The sequence below is a fragment of the Ascaphus truei genome, unplaced genomic scaffold, assembly GCF_040206685.1.
Source record: "Ascaphus truei isolate aAscTru1 unplaced genomic scaffold, aAscTru1.hap1 HAP1_SCAFFOLD_2530, whole genome shotgun sequence".
NCBI lineage: Eukaryota > Metazoa > Chordata > Amphibia > Anura > Ascaphidae > Ascaphus > Ascaphus truei.
In genome coordinates, this window is record NW_027455462.1 from 25,001 (window position 1) to 36,633 (window position 11,633).

The following is an 11,633-nucleotide window of genomic DNA, read 5'->3' on the forward strand; positions in this document are numbered from 1 at the left end:
GCCTCCACCTGTACGCACAGCCGCGCCTCCACCTGTACGCACAGCCCCGCCTCCACCTGTACGCACAGCCGCGCCTCCACCTGTACGCACAGCCCCGCCTCCACCTGTACGCACAGCCCCGCCTCCACCTGTACGCACAGCCGCGCCTCCAGCTGTACGCACAGCCCCGCCTCCACCTGTACGCACAGCCCCGCCTCCACCTGTACGCGCCTCCACCTCGGGGACTCACCTCTCCGGGAGCGTCGCCGCTCCTCCTGTACGCGCAGCGCTCGGGACTCACCTCTCCGGGAGCGTCGCCGCTCCTCCTGTACGCGCAGCGCTCACCTCTCCGGGAGCGTCGCCGCTCCTCCTGTACGCGCAGCGCTCACCTCTCCGGGAGCGTCGCCGCTCCTCCTGTACGCGCAGCGCTCACCTCTCCGGGAGCGTCGCCGCTCCTCCTGTACGCGCAGCGCTCGGGGACTCACCTCTCCGGGAGCGTCGCCGCTCCTCCTGTACGCGCAGCGCTCGGGGACTCACCTCTCCGGGAGCGTCGCCGCTCCTCCTGTACGCGCAGCGCTCACCTCTCCGGGAGCGTCGCCGCTCCTCCTGTACGCGCAGCGCTCGGGACTCACCTCTCCGGGAGCGTCGCCGCTCCTCCTGTACGCGCAGCGCTCGGGGACTCACCTCTCCGGGAGCGTCGCCGCTCCTCCTGTACGCGCACCTCTCCGGGAGCGTCGCCGCTCCTCCTGTACGCGCATCGCTCGGGGACTCACCTCTCCGGGAGCGTCGCCGCTCCTCCTGTACGCGCAGCGCTCGGGACTCACCTCTCCGGGAGCGTCGCCGCTCCTCCTGTACGCGCAGCGCTCGGGACTCACCTCTCCGGGAGCGTCGCCGCTCCTCCTGTGCGCGCAGCGCTCGGGGACTCACCTCTCCGTGAGCGTCGCCGCTCCTCCTGTACGCGCAGCGCTCACCTCTCCGGGAGCGTCGCCGCTCCTCCTGTACGCGCAGCGCTCGGGACTCACCTCTCCGGGAGCGTCGCCGCTCCTCCTGTACGCGCAGCGCTCGGGACTCACCTCTCCGGGAGCGTCGCCGCTCCTCCTGTACGCGCAGCGCTCGGGACTCGCCTCTCCGGGAGCGTCGCCGCTCCTCCTGTACGCGCAGCGCTCGGGGACTCACCTCTCCGGGAGCGTCGCCGCTCCTCCTGTACGCGCACCTCTCCGGGAGCGTCGCCGCTCCTCCTGTACGCGCAGCGCTCGGGGATTCGCCTCTCCGGGAGCGTCGCCGCTCCTCCTGTACGCGCAGCGCTCACCTCTCCGGGAGCGTCGCCGCTCCTCCTGTACGCGCAGCGCTCGGGACTCACCACTCCGGGAGCGTCGCCGCTCCTCCTGTACGCGCAGCGCTCGGGACTCACCTCTCCGGGAGCGTCGCCGCTCCTCCTGTACGCGCAGCGCTCGGGACTCACCTCTCCGGGAGCGTCGCCGCTCCTCCTGTACGCGCAGCGCTCGGGGACTCACCTCTCCGGGAGCGTCGCCGCTCCTCCTGTACGCGCAGCGCTCACCTCTCCGGGAGCGTCGCCGCTCCTCCTGTACGCGCAGCGCTCGGGACTCACCTCTCCGGGAGCGTCGCCGCTCCTCCTGTACGCGCAGCGCTCGGGACTCACCTCTCCGGGAGCGTCGCCGCTCCTCCTGTACGCGCAGCGCTCGGGACTCGCCTCTCCGGGAGCGTCGCCGCTCCTCCTGTACGCGCAGCGCTCGGGGACTCACCTCTCCGGGAGCGTCGCCGCTCCTCCTGTACGCGCACCTCTCCGGGAGCGTCGCCGCTCCTCCTGTACGCGCAGCGCTCGGGGATTCGCCTCTCCGGGAGCGTCGCCGCTCCTCCTGTACGCGCAGCGCTCACCTCTCCGGGAGCGTCGCCGCTCCTCCTGTACGCGCAGCGCTCGGGACTCACCTCTCCGGGAGCGTCGCCGCTCCTCCTGTACGCGCAGCGCTCGGGACTCACCACTCCGGGAGCGTCGCCGCTCCTCCTGTACGCGCAGCGCTCGGGACTCACCTCTCCGGGAGCGTCGCCGCTCCTCCTGTACGCGCAGCGCTCGGGACTCACCTCTCCGGGAGCGTCGCCGCTCCTCCTGTACGCGCAGCGCTCGGGGACTCACCTCTCCGGGAGCGTCGCCGCTCCTCCTGTACGCGCAGCGCTCACCTCTCCGGGAGCGTCGCCGCTCCTCCTGTACGCGCAGCGCTCGGGACTCCCCTCTCCGGGAGCGTCGCCGCTCCTCCTGTACGCGCAGCGCTCGGGACTCACCTCTCCGGGAGCGTCGCCGCTCCTCCTGTACGCGCAGCGCTCACCTCTCCGGGAGCGTCGCCGCTCCTCCTGTACGCGCAGCGCTCGGGGACTCGCCTCTCCGGGAGCGTCGCCGCTCCTCCTGTACGCGCAGCGCTCGGGGACTCACCTCTCCGGGAGCGTCGCCGCTCCTCCTGTACGCGCAGCGCACACCTCTCCGGGAGCGTCGCCGCTCCTCCTGTACGCGCAGCGCTCGGGACTCACCTCTCCGGGAGCGTCGCCGCTTCTCCTGTACGCGCAGCGCTCGGGACTCACCTCTCCGGGAGCGTCGCCGCTCCTCCTGTACGCGCAGCGCTCACCTCTCCGGGAGCGTCGCCGCTCCTCCTGTACGCGCAGCGCTCGGGGACTCACCTCTCCGGGAGCGTCGCCGCTCCTCCTGTACGCGCAGCGCTCGGGACTCACCTCTCCGGGAGCGTCGCCGCTCCTCCTGTACGCGCATCGCTCGGGGACTCACCTCTCCGGGAGCGTCGCCGCTCCTCCTGTACGCGCAGCGCTCGGGACTCGCCTCTCCGGGAGCGTCGCCGCTCCTCCTGTACGCGCAGCGCTCACCTCTCCGGGAGCGTCGACGCTCCTCCTGTACGCGCAGCGCTCACCTCTCCGGGAGCGTCGCCGCTCCTCCTGTACGCGCAGCGCTCGGGGACTCACCTCTCCGGGAGCGTCGCCGCTCCTCCTGTACGCGCAGCGCTCGGGACTCACCTCTCCGGGAGCGTCGCCGCTCCTCCTGTACGCGCAGCGCTCGGGGACTCACCTCTCCGGGAGCGTCGCCGCTCCTCCTGTACGCGCAGCGCTCGGGACTCACCTCTCCGGGAGCGTCGCCGCTCCTCCTGTACGCGCAGCGCTCGGGACTCACCTCTCCGGGAGCGTCGCCGCTCCTCCTGTGCGCGCAGCGCTCGGGGACTCACCTCTCCGGGACCGTCGCCGCTCCTCCTGTACGCGCAGCGCTCACCTCTCCGGGAGCGTCGCCGCTCCTCCTGTACGCGCAGCGCTCACCTCTCCGGGAGCGTCGCCGCTCCTCCTGTACGCGCAGCGCTCACCTCTCCGGGAGCGTCGCCGCTCCTCCTGTACGCGCAGCGCTCACCTCTCCGGGAGCGTCGCCGCTCCTCCTGTACGCGCAGCGCTCACCTCTCCGGGAGCGTCGCCGCTCCTCCTGTACGCGCAGCGCTCGGGACTCACCTCTCCGGGAGCGTCGCGCTCCTCCTGTACGCGCAGCGCTTGGGGACTCCCTTCTCCGGGAGCGTCGCCGCTCCTCCTGTACGTGCAGCGCTCGCCTCTCCGGGAGCGTCGCCGCTCCTCCTGTACGCGCAGCGCTCACCTCTCCGGGAGCGTCGCCGCTCCTCCTGTACGTGCAGCGCTCGGGGACTCACCTCTCCGGGAGCGTCGCCGCTCCTCCTGTACGCGCAGCGCTCGGGGACTCACCTCTCCGGGAGCGTCGCCGCTCCTCCTGTACGCGCAGCGCTCACCTCTCCGGGAGCGTCGCCGCTCCTCCTGTACGCGCAGCGCTCGGGGACTCACCTCTCCGGGAGCGTCGCCGCTTTTCCTGTACGCGCACCTCTCCGGGAGCGTCGCCGCTCCTCCTGTACGCGCAGCGCTCGGGGATTCGCCTCTCCGGGAGCGTCGCCGCTCCTCCTGTACGCGCAGCGCTCACCTCTCCGGGAGCGTCGCCGCTCCTCCTGTACGCGCAGCGCTCGGGACTCACCTCTCCGGGAGCGTCGCCGCTCCTCCTGTACGCGCAGCGCTCGGGACTCACCTCTCCGGGAGCGTCGCCGCTCCTCCTGTACGCGCAGCGCTCGGGACTCACCTCTCCGGGAGCGTCGCCGCTCCTCCTGTACGCGCAGCGCTCGGGGACTCACCTCTCCGGGAGCGTCGCCGCTCCTCCTGTACGCGCAGCGCTCACCTCTCCGGGAGCGTCGCCGCTCCTCCTGTACGCGCAGCGCTCACCTCTCCGGGAGCGTCGCCGCTCCTCCTGTACGCGCAGCGCTCGGGGACTCACCTCTCCGGGAGCGTCGCCGCTCCTCCTGTACGCGCAGCGCTCGGGACTCACCTCTCCGGGAGCGTCGCCGCTCCTCCTGTACGCGCAGCGCTCGGGGACTCACCTCTCCGGGAGCGTCGCCGCTCCTCCTGTACGCGCAGCGCTCGGGACTCACCTCTCCGGGAGCGTCGCCGCTCCTCCTGTACGCGCAGCGCTCACCTCTCCGGGAGCGTCGCCGCTCCTCCTGTACGCGCAGCGCTCACCTCTCCGGGAGCGTCGCCGCTCCTCCTGTACGCGCAGCGCTCGGGACTCACCTCTCCGGGAGCGTCGCCGCTCCTCCTGTATGCGCAGCGCTCACCTCTCCGGGAGCGTCGCCGCTCCTCCTGTACGCGCAGCGCTCACCTCTCCGGGAGCTTCGCCGCTCCTCCTGTACGCGCAGCGCTCGGGACTCACCTCTCCGGGAGCGTCGCCGCTCCTCCTGTACGCGCAGCGCTCGGGACTCACCTCTCCGGGAGCGTCGCCGCTCCTCCTGTACGCGCAGCGCTCGGGACTCACCTCTCCGGGAGCGTCGCCGCTCCTCCTGTACGCGCAGCGCTCGGGACTCACCTCTCCGGGACCGTCGCCGCTCCTCCTGTACGCGCAGCGCTCACCTCTCCAGGAGCGTCGCCGCTCCTCCTGTACGCGCAGCGCTCACCTCTCCGGGAGCGTCGCCGCTCCTCCTGTACGCGCAGCGCTCACCTCTCCGGGAGCGTCGCCGCTCCTCCTGTACGCGCAGCGCTCGGGACTCACCTCTCCGGGAGCGTCGCCGCTCCTCCTGTACGCGCAGCGCTTGGGGACTCCCCTCTCCGGGAGCGTCGCCGCACCTCCTGTACGTGCAGCGCTCGCCTCTCCGGGAGCGTCGCCGCTCCTCCTGTACGCGCAGCGCTCACCTCTCCGGGAGCGTCGCCGCTCCTCCTGTATGTGCAGCGCTCGGGGACTCACCTCTCCGGGAGCGTCGCCGCTCCTCCTGTACGCGCAGCGCTCACCTCTCCGGGAGCGTCGCCGCTCCTCCTGTACGTGCAGCGCTCGGGGACTCACCTCTCCGGGAGCGTCGCCGCTCCTCCTGTACGCGCAGCGCTCACCTCTCCGGGAGCGTCGCCGCTCCTCCTGTACGTGCAGCGCTCGGGGACTCACCTCTCCGGGAGCGTCGCCGCTCCTGCTGCACGCGCAGCGCTCGGGGACTCACCTCTCCGGGAGCGTCGCCGCTCCTCCTGTACGCGCAGCGCTCACCTCTCCGGGAGCGTCGCCGCTCCTCCTGTACGCGCAGCGCTCACCTCTCCGGGAGCGTCGCCGCTCCTCCTGTACGCGCAGCGCTCACCTCTCCGGGAGCGTCGCCGCTCCTCCTGTACGCGCAGCGCTCGGGACTCACCTCTCCGGGAGCGTCGCCGCTCCTCCTGTACGCGCAGCGCTCACCTCTCCGGGAGCGTCGCCGCTCCTCCTGTACGCGCAGCGCTCGGGACTCACCTCTCCGGGAGCGTCGCCGCTCCTCCTGTACGCGCAGCGCTCGGGGACTCACCTCTCCGGGAGCATCGCCGCTCCTCCTGTACGCGCAGCGCTCGGGACTCACCTCTCCGGGAGCGTCGCCGCTCCTCCTGTACGCGCAGCGCTCACCTCTCCGGGAGCGTCGCCGCTCCTCCTGTACGCGCAGCGCTCACCTCTCCGGGAGCGTCGCCGCTCCTCCTGTACGCGCAGCGCTCGGGACTCACCTCTCCGGGAGCGTCGCCGCTCCTCCTGTACGCGCAGCGCTCGGGACTCACCTCTCCGGGAGCGTCGCCGCTCCTCCTGTACGCGCAGCGCTCACCTCTCCGGGAGCGTCGCCGCTCCTCCTGTACGCGCAGCGCTCACCTCTCCGGGAGCGTCGCCGCTCCTCCTGTACGCGCAGCGCTCGGGACTCACCTCTCCGGAGCGTCGCCGCTCCTCCTGTACGTGCAGCGCTCGCCTCTCCGGGAGCGTCGCCGCTCCTCCTGTACGCGAAGCGCTCACCTCTCCGGGAGCGTCGCCGCTCCTCCTGTACGTGCAGCGCTCGGGGACTCACCTCTCCGGGAGCGTCGCCGCTCCTCCTGTACGTGCAGCGCTCGCCTCTCCGGGAGCGTCGCCGCTCCTCCTGTACGCGCAGCGCTCACCTCTCCGGGAGCGTCGCCGCTCCTCCTGTACGCACAGCGCTCGGGGACTCACCTCTCCGGGAGCGTCGCCGCTCCTCCTGTACGCGCAGCGCTCACCTCTCCGGGAGCGTCGCCGCTCCTCCTGTACGTGCAGCGCTCGGGGACTCACCTCTCCGGGAGCGTCGCCGCTCCTCCTTCACGCGCAGCGCTCGGGGACTCACCTCTCCGGGAGCGTCGCCGCTCCTCCTGTACGCGCAGCGCTCACCTCTCCGGAGCGTCGCCGCTCCTCCTGTACGCGCAGCGCTCACCTCTCCGGGAGCGTCGCCGCTCCTCCTGTACGCGCAGCGCTCACCTCTCCGGGAGCGTCGCCGCTCCTCCTGTACGCGCAGCGCTCACCTCTCCGGGAGCGTCGCCGCTCCTCCTGTACGCGCAGCGCTCGGGACTCACCTCTCCGGGAGCGTCGCCGCTCCTCCTGTACGCGCAGCGCTCACCTCTCCGGGAGCGTCGCCGCTCCTCCTGCACGCGCAGCGCTCGGGGACTCCCCTCTCCGGGAGCGTCGCCGCTCCTCCTGTACGCGCAGCGCTCACCTCTCCGGGAGCGTCGCCGCTCCTCCTGTACGCGCAGCGCTCGGGGACTCACCTCTCCGGGAGCGTCGCCGCTCCTCCTGTACGCGCAGCGCTCACCTCTCCGGGAGCGTCGCCGCTCCTCCTGCACGCGCAGCGCTCGGGGACTCCCCTCTCCGGGAGCGTCGCCGCTCCTCCTGTACGCGCAGCGCTCACCTCTCCGGGAGCGTCGCCGCTCCTCCTGTACGCGCAGCGCTCGGGACTCGCCTCTCCTCCTGTACGCGCAGCGCTCGGGGACTCACCTCTCCGGGAGCGTCGCCGCTCCTCCTGTACGCGCAGCGCTCACCTCTCCGGGAGCGTCGCCGCTCCTCCTGTACGCGCAGCGCTCACCTCTCCGGGAGCGTCGCCGCTCCTCCTGTACGCGCAGCGCTCGGGACTCGCCTCTCCGGGAGCGTCGCCGCTCCTCCTGTACGCGCAGCGCTCACCTCTCCGGGAGCGTCGCCGCTCCTCCTGTACGCGCAGCGCTCGGGACTCGCCTCTCCGGGAGCGTCGCCGCTCCTCCTGTACGCGCAGCGCTCACCTCTCCGGGAGCGTCGCCGCTCCTCCTGTACGCGCAGCGCTCGGGACTCACCTCTCCGGGAGCGTCGCCGCTCCTCCTGTACGCGCAGCGCTCGGGGACTCACCTCTCCGGGAGCATCGCCGCTCCTCCTGTACGCGCAGCGCTCGGGACTCACCTCTCCGGGAGCGTCGCCGCTCCTCCTGTACGCGCAGCGCTCACCTCTCCGGGAGCGTCGCCGCTCCTCCTGTACGCGCAGCGCTCACCTCTCCGGGAGCGTCGCCGCTCCTCCTGTACGCGCAGCGCTCGGGACTCACCTCTCCGGGAGCGTCGCCGCTCCTCCTGTACGCGCAGCGCTCGGGACTCACCTCTCCGGGAGCGTCGCCGCTCCTCCTGTACGCGCAGCGCTCACCTCTCCGGGAGCGTCGCCGCTCCTCCTGTACGCGCAGCGCTCACCTCTCCGGGAGCGTCGCCGCTCCTCCTGTACGCGCAGCGCTCGGGACTCACCTCTCCGGGAGCGTCGCCGCTCCTCCTGTACGTGCAGCGCTCGCCTCTCCGGGAGCGTCGCCGCTCCTCCTGTACGCGAAGCGCTCACCTCTCCGGGAGCGTCGCCGCTCCTCCTGTACGTGCAGCGCTCGGGGACTCACCTCTCCGGGAGCGTCGCCGCTCCTCCTGTACGTGCAGCGCTCGCCTCTCCGGGAGCGTCGCCGCTCCTCCTGTACGCGCAGCGCTCACCTCTCCGGGAGCGTCGCCGCTCCTCCTGTACGCACAGCGCTCGGGGACTCACCTCTCCGGGAGCGTCGCCGCTCCTCCTGTACGCGCAGCGCTCACCTCTCCGGGAGCGTCGCCGCTCCTCCTGTACGTGCAGCGCTCGGGGACTCACCTCTCCGGGAGCGTCGCCGCTCCTCCATCACGCGCAGCGCTCGGGGACTCACCTCTCCGGGAGCGTCGCCGCTCCTCCTGTACGCGCAGCGCTCACCTCTCCGGGAGCGTCGCCGCTCCTCCTGTACGCGCAGCGCTCACCTCTCCGGGAGCGTCGCCGCTCCTCCTGTACGCGCAGCGCTCACCTCTCCGGGAGCGTCGCCGCTCCTCCTGTACGCGCAGCGCTCACCTCTCCGGGAGCGTCGCCGCTCCTCCTGTACGCGCAGCGCTCGGGGACTCACCTCTCCGGGAGCGTCGCCGCTCCTCCTGTACGCGCAGCGCTCACCTCTCCGGGAGCGTCGCCGCTCCTCCTGCACGCGCAGCGCTCGGGGACTCCCTCTCCGGGAGCGTCGCCGCTCCTCCTGTACGCGCAGCGCTCACCTCTCCGGGAGCGTCGCCGCTCCTCCTGTACGCGCAGCGCTCGGGACTCACCTCTCCGGAGCGTCGCCGCTCCTCCTGTACGCGCAGCGCTCACCTCTCCGGGAGCGTCGCCGCTCCTCCTGCACGCGCAGCGCTCGGGGACTCGCCTCTCCGGGAGCGTCGCCGCTCCTCCTGTACGCGCAGCGCTCACCTCTCCGGGAGCGTCGCCGCTCCTCCTGTACGCGCAGCGCTCGGGACTCGCCTCTCCTCCTGTACGCGCAGCGCTCGGGGACTCACCTCTCCGGGAGCGTCGCCGCTCCTCCTGTACGCGCAGCGCTCACCTCTCCGGGAGCGTCGCCGCTCCTCCTGTACGCGCAGCGCTCACCTCTCCGGGAGCGTCGCCGCTCCTCCTGTACGCGCAGCGCTCGGGACTCGCCTCTCCGGGAGCGTCGCCGCTCCTCCTGTACGCGCAGCGCTCACCTCTCCGGGAGCGTCGCCGCTCCTCCTGTACGCGCAGCGCTCGGGACTCGCCTCTCCGGGAGCGTCGCCGCTCCTCCTGTACGCGCAGCGCTCACCTCTCCGGGAGCGTCGCCGCTCCTCCTGTACGCGCAGCGCTCGGGACTCACCTCTCCGGGAGCGTCGCCGCTCCTCCTGTACGCGCAGCGCTCACCTCTCCGGGAGCGTCGCCGCTCCTCCTGTACGCGCAGCGCTCGGGACTCACCTCTCCGGGAGCGTCGCCGCTCCTCCTGTACGCGCAGCGCTCGGGACTCACCTCTCCGGGAGCGTCGCCGCTCCTCCTGTACGCGCAGCGCTCACCTCTCCGGGAGCGTCGCCGCTCCTCCTGTACGCGCAGCGCTCGGGACTCACCTCTCCGGGAGCGTCGCCGTTCCTCCTGTACGCGCAGCGCTCACCTCTCCGGGAGCGTCGCCGCTCCTCCTGTACGCAAAGCGCTCGGGACTCACCTCTCCGGGAGCGTCGCCGCTCCTCCTGTATGCGCAGCGCTCACCTCTCCGGGAGCGTCGCCGCTCCTCCTGTACGCGCAGCGCTCGGGGACTCACCTCTCCGGGAGCGTCGCCGCTCCTCCTGTACGCGCAGCGCTCACCTCTCCGGGAGCGTAGCCGCTCCTCCTGTACGCGCAGCGCTCACCTCTCCGGGAGCGTCGCCGCTCCTCCTGTACGCGCAGCGCTCGGGGACTCACCTCTCCGGGAGCGTCGCCGCTCCTCCTGTACGCGCAGCGCTCGGGGACTCGCCTCTCCGGGAGCGTCGCCGCTCCTCCTGTACGCGCAGCGCTCGGGGACTCACCTCTCCGGGAGCGTCGCCGCTCCTCCTGTACGCGCACCTCTCCGGGAGCGTCGCCGCTCCTCCTGTACGCGCATCGCTCGGGGACTCACCTCTCCGGGAGCGTCGCCGCTCCTCCTGTACGCGCAGCGCTCGGGACTCACCTCTCCGGGAGCGTCGCCGCTCCTCCTGTACGCGCAGCGCTCGGGACTCACCTCTCCGGGAGCGTCGCCGCTCCTCCTGTACGCGCAGCGCTCGGGGACTCACCTCTCCGGGAGCGTCGCCGCTCCTCCTGTACGCGCAGCGCTCGGGACTCACCTCTCCGGGAGCGTCGCCGCTCCTCCTGTACGCGCAGCGCTCACCTCTCCGGGAGCGTCGCCGCTCCTCCTGTACGCGCAGCGCTCGGGACTCGCCTCTCCGGGAGCGTCGCCGCTCCTCCTGTACGCGCAGCGCTCGGGGACTCACCTCTCCGGGAGCGTCGCCGCTCCTCCTGTACGCGCAGCGCTCGGGGACTCACCTCTCCGGGAGCGTCGCCGCTCCTCCTGTACGCGCAGCGCTCGGGACTCACCTCTCCGGGAGCGTCGCCGCTCCTCCTGTATGCGCAGCGCTCGGGGACTCACCTCTCCGGGAGCGTCGCCGCTCCTCCTGTACGCGCAGCGCTCGGGACTCACCTCTCCGGGAGCGTCGCCGCTCCTCCTGTACGTGCAGCGCTCGCCTCTCCGGGAGCGTCGCCGCTCCTCCTGTACGCGCAGCGCTCGGGGACTCACCTCTCCGGGAGCGTCGCCGCTCCTCCTGTACGCGCAGCGCTCGGGACTCACCTCTCCGGGAGCGTCGCCGCTCCTCCTGTACGCGCAGCGCTCACCTCTCCGGGAGCGTCGCCGCTCCTCCTGTACGCGCAGCGCTCGGGGACTCACCTCTCCGGGAGCGTCGCCGCTCCTCCTGTACGCGCAGCGCTCACCTCTCCGGGAGCGTCGCCGCTCCTCCTGTACGCGCAGCGCTCGGGGACTCACCTCTCCGGGAGCGTCGCCGCTCCTCCTGTACGCGCAGCGCTCGGGACTCTCCTCTTCCGGGAGCGTCGCCGCTCCTCCTGTACGCGCAGCGCTCGGGACTCCCTCTCCGGGAGCGTCGCCGCTCCTCCTGTACGCGCAGCGCTCGGGACTCACCTCTCCGGGAGCGTCGCCGCTCCTCCTGTAACGCGCAGCGCTCGACTCTCTCCGGGAGCGTCGCCGCTCCTCCTGTACGCGCAGCGCTCGGGGACTCACCTCTCCGGGAGCGTCGCCGCTCCTCCTGTACGCGCAGCGCTCGGGACTCACCTCTCCAGGAGCGTCGCCGCTCCTCCTGTACGCGCAGCGCTCGGGACTCACCTCTCCGGGAGCGTCGCCGCTCCTCCTGTACGCGCAGCGGCTCCGTCGGGACTCACCTCTCCGGAGCGTCGCCGCTCCTCCTGTACGTGCAGCGCTCGCCTCTCCGGGAGCGTCGCCGCTCCTCCTGTACGCGCAGCGCTCGGGGACTCACCTCTCCGGGAGCGT

General features: G+C 72.6%; 1 protein-coding gene across 1 annotated transcript in view; it reads right to left on the minus strand.

The window, feature by feature from the left end:
- The window catches only part of LOC142481328 (general transcription factor 3C polypeptide 2-like), a 29,472-nt gene extending 19,505 nt beyond the window's left edge, over positions 1–9,967 (minus strand). Inside the window, exon 1 of the mRNA XM_075582794.1 lies at positions 9,929–9,967. The gene's annotated coding sequence lies outside the window, so the exon portion shown is untranslated. The remainder of the gene's footprint in view (positions 1–9,928) is intronic.
- Positions 9,968–11,633: the final 1,666 nt, after the last annotated feature.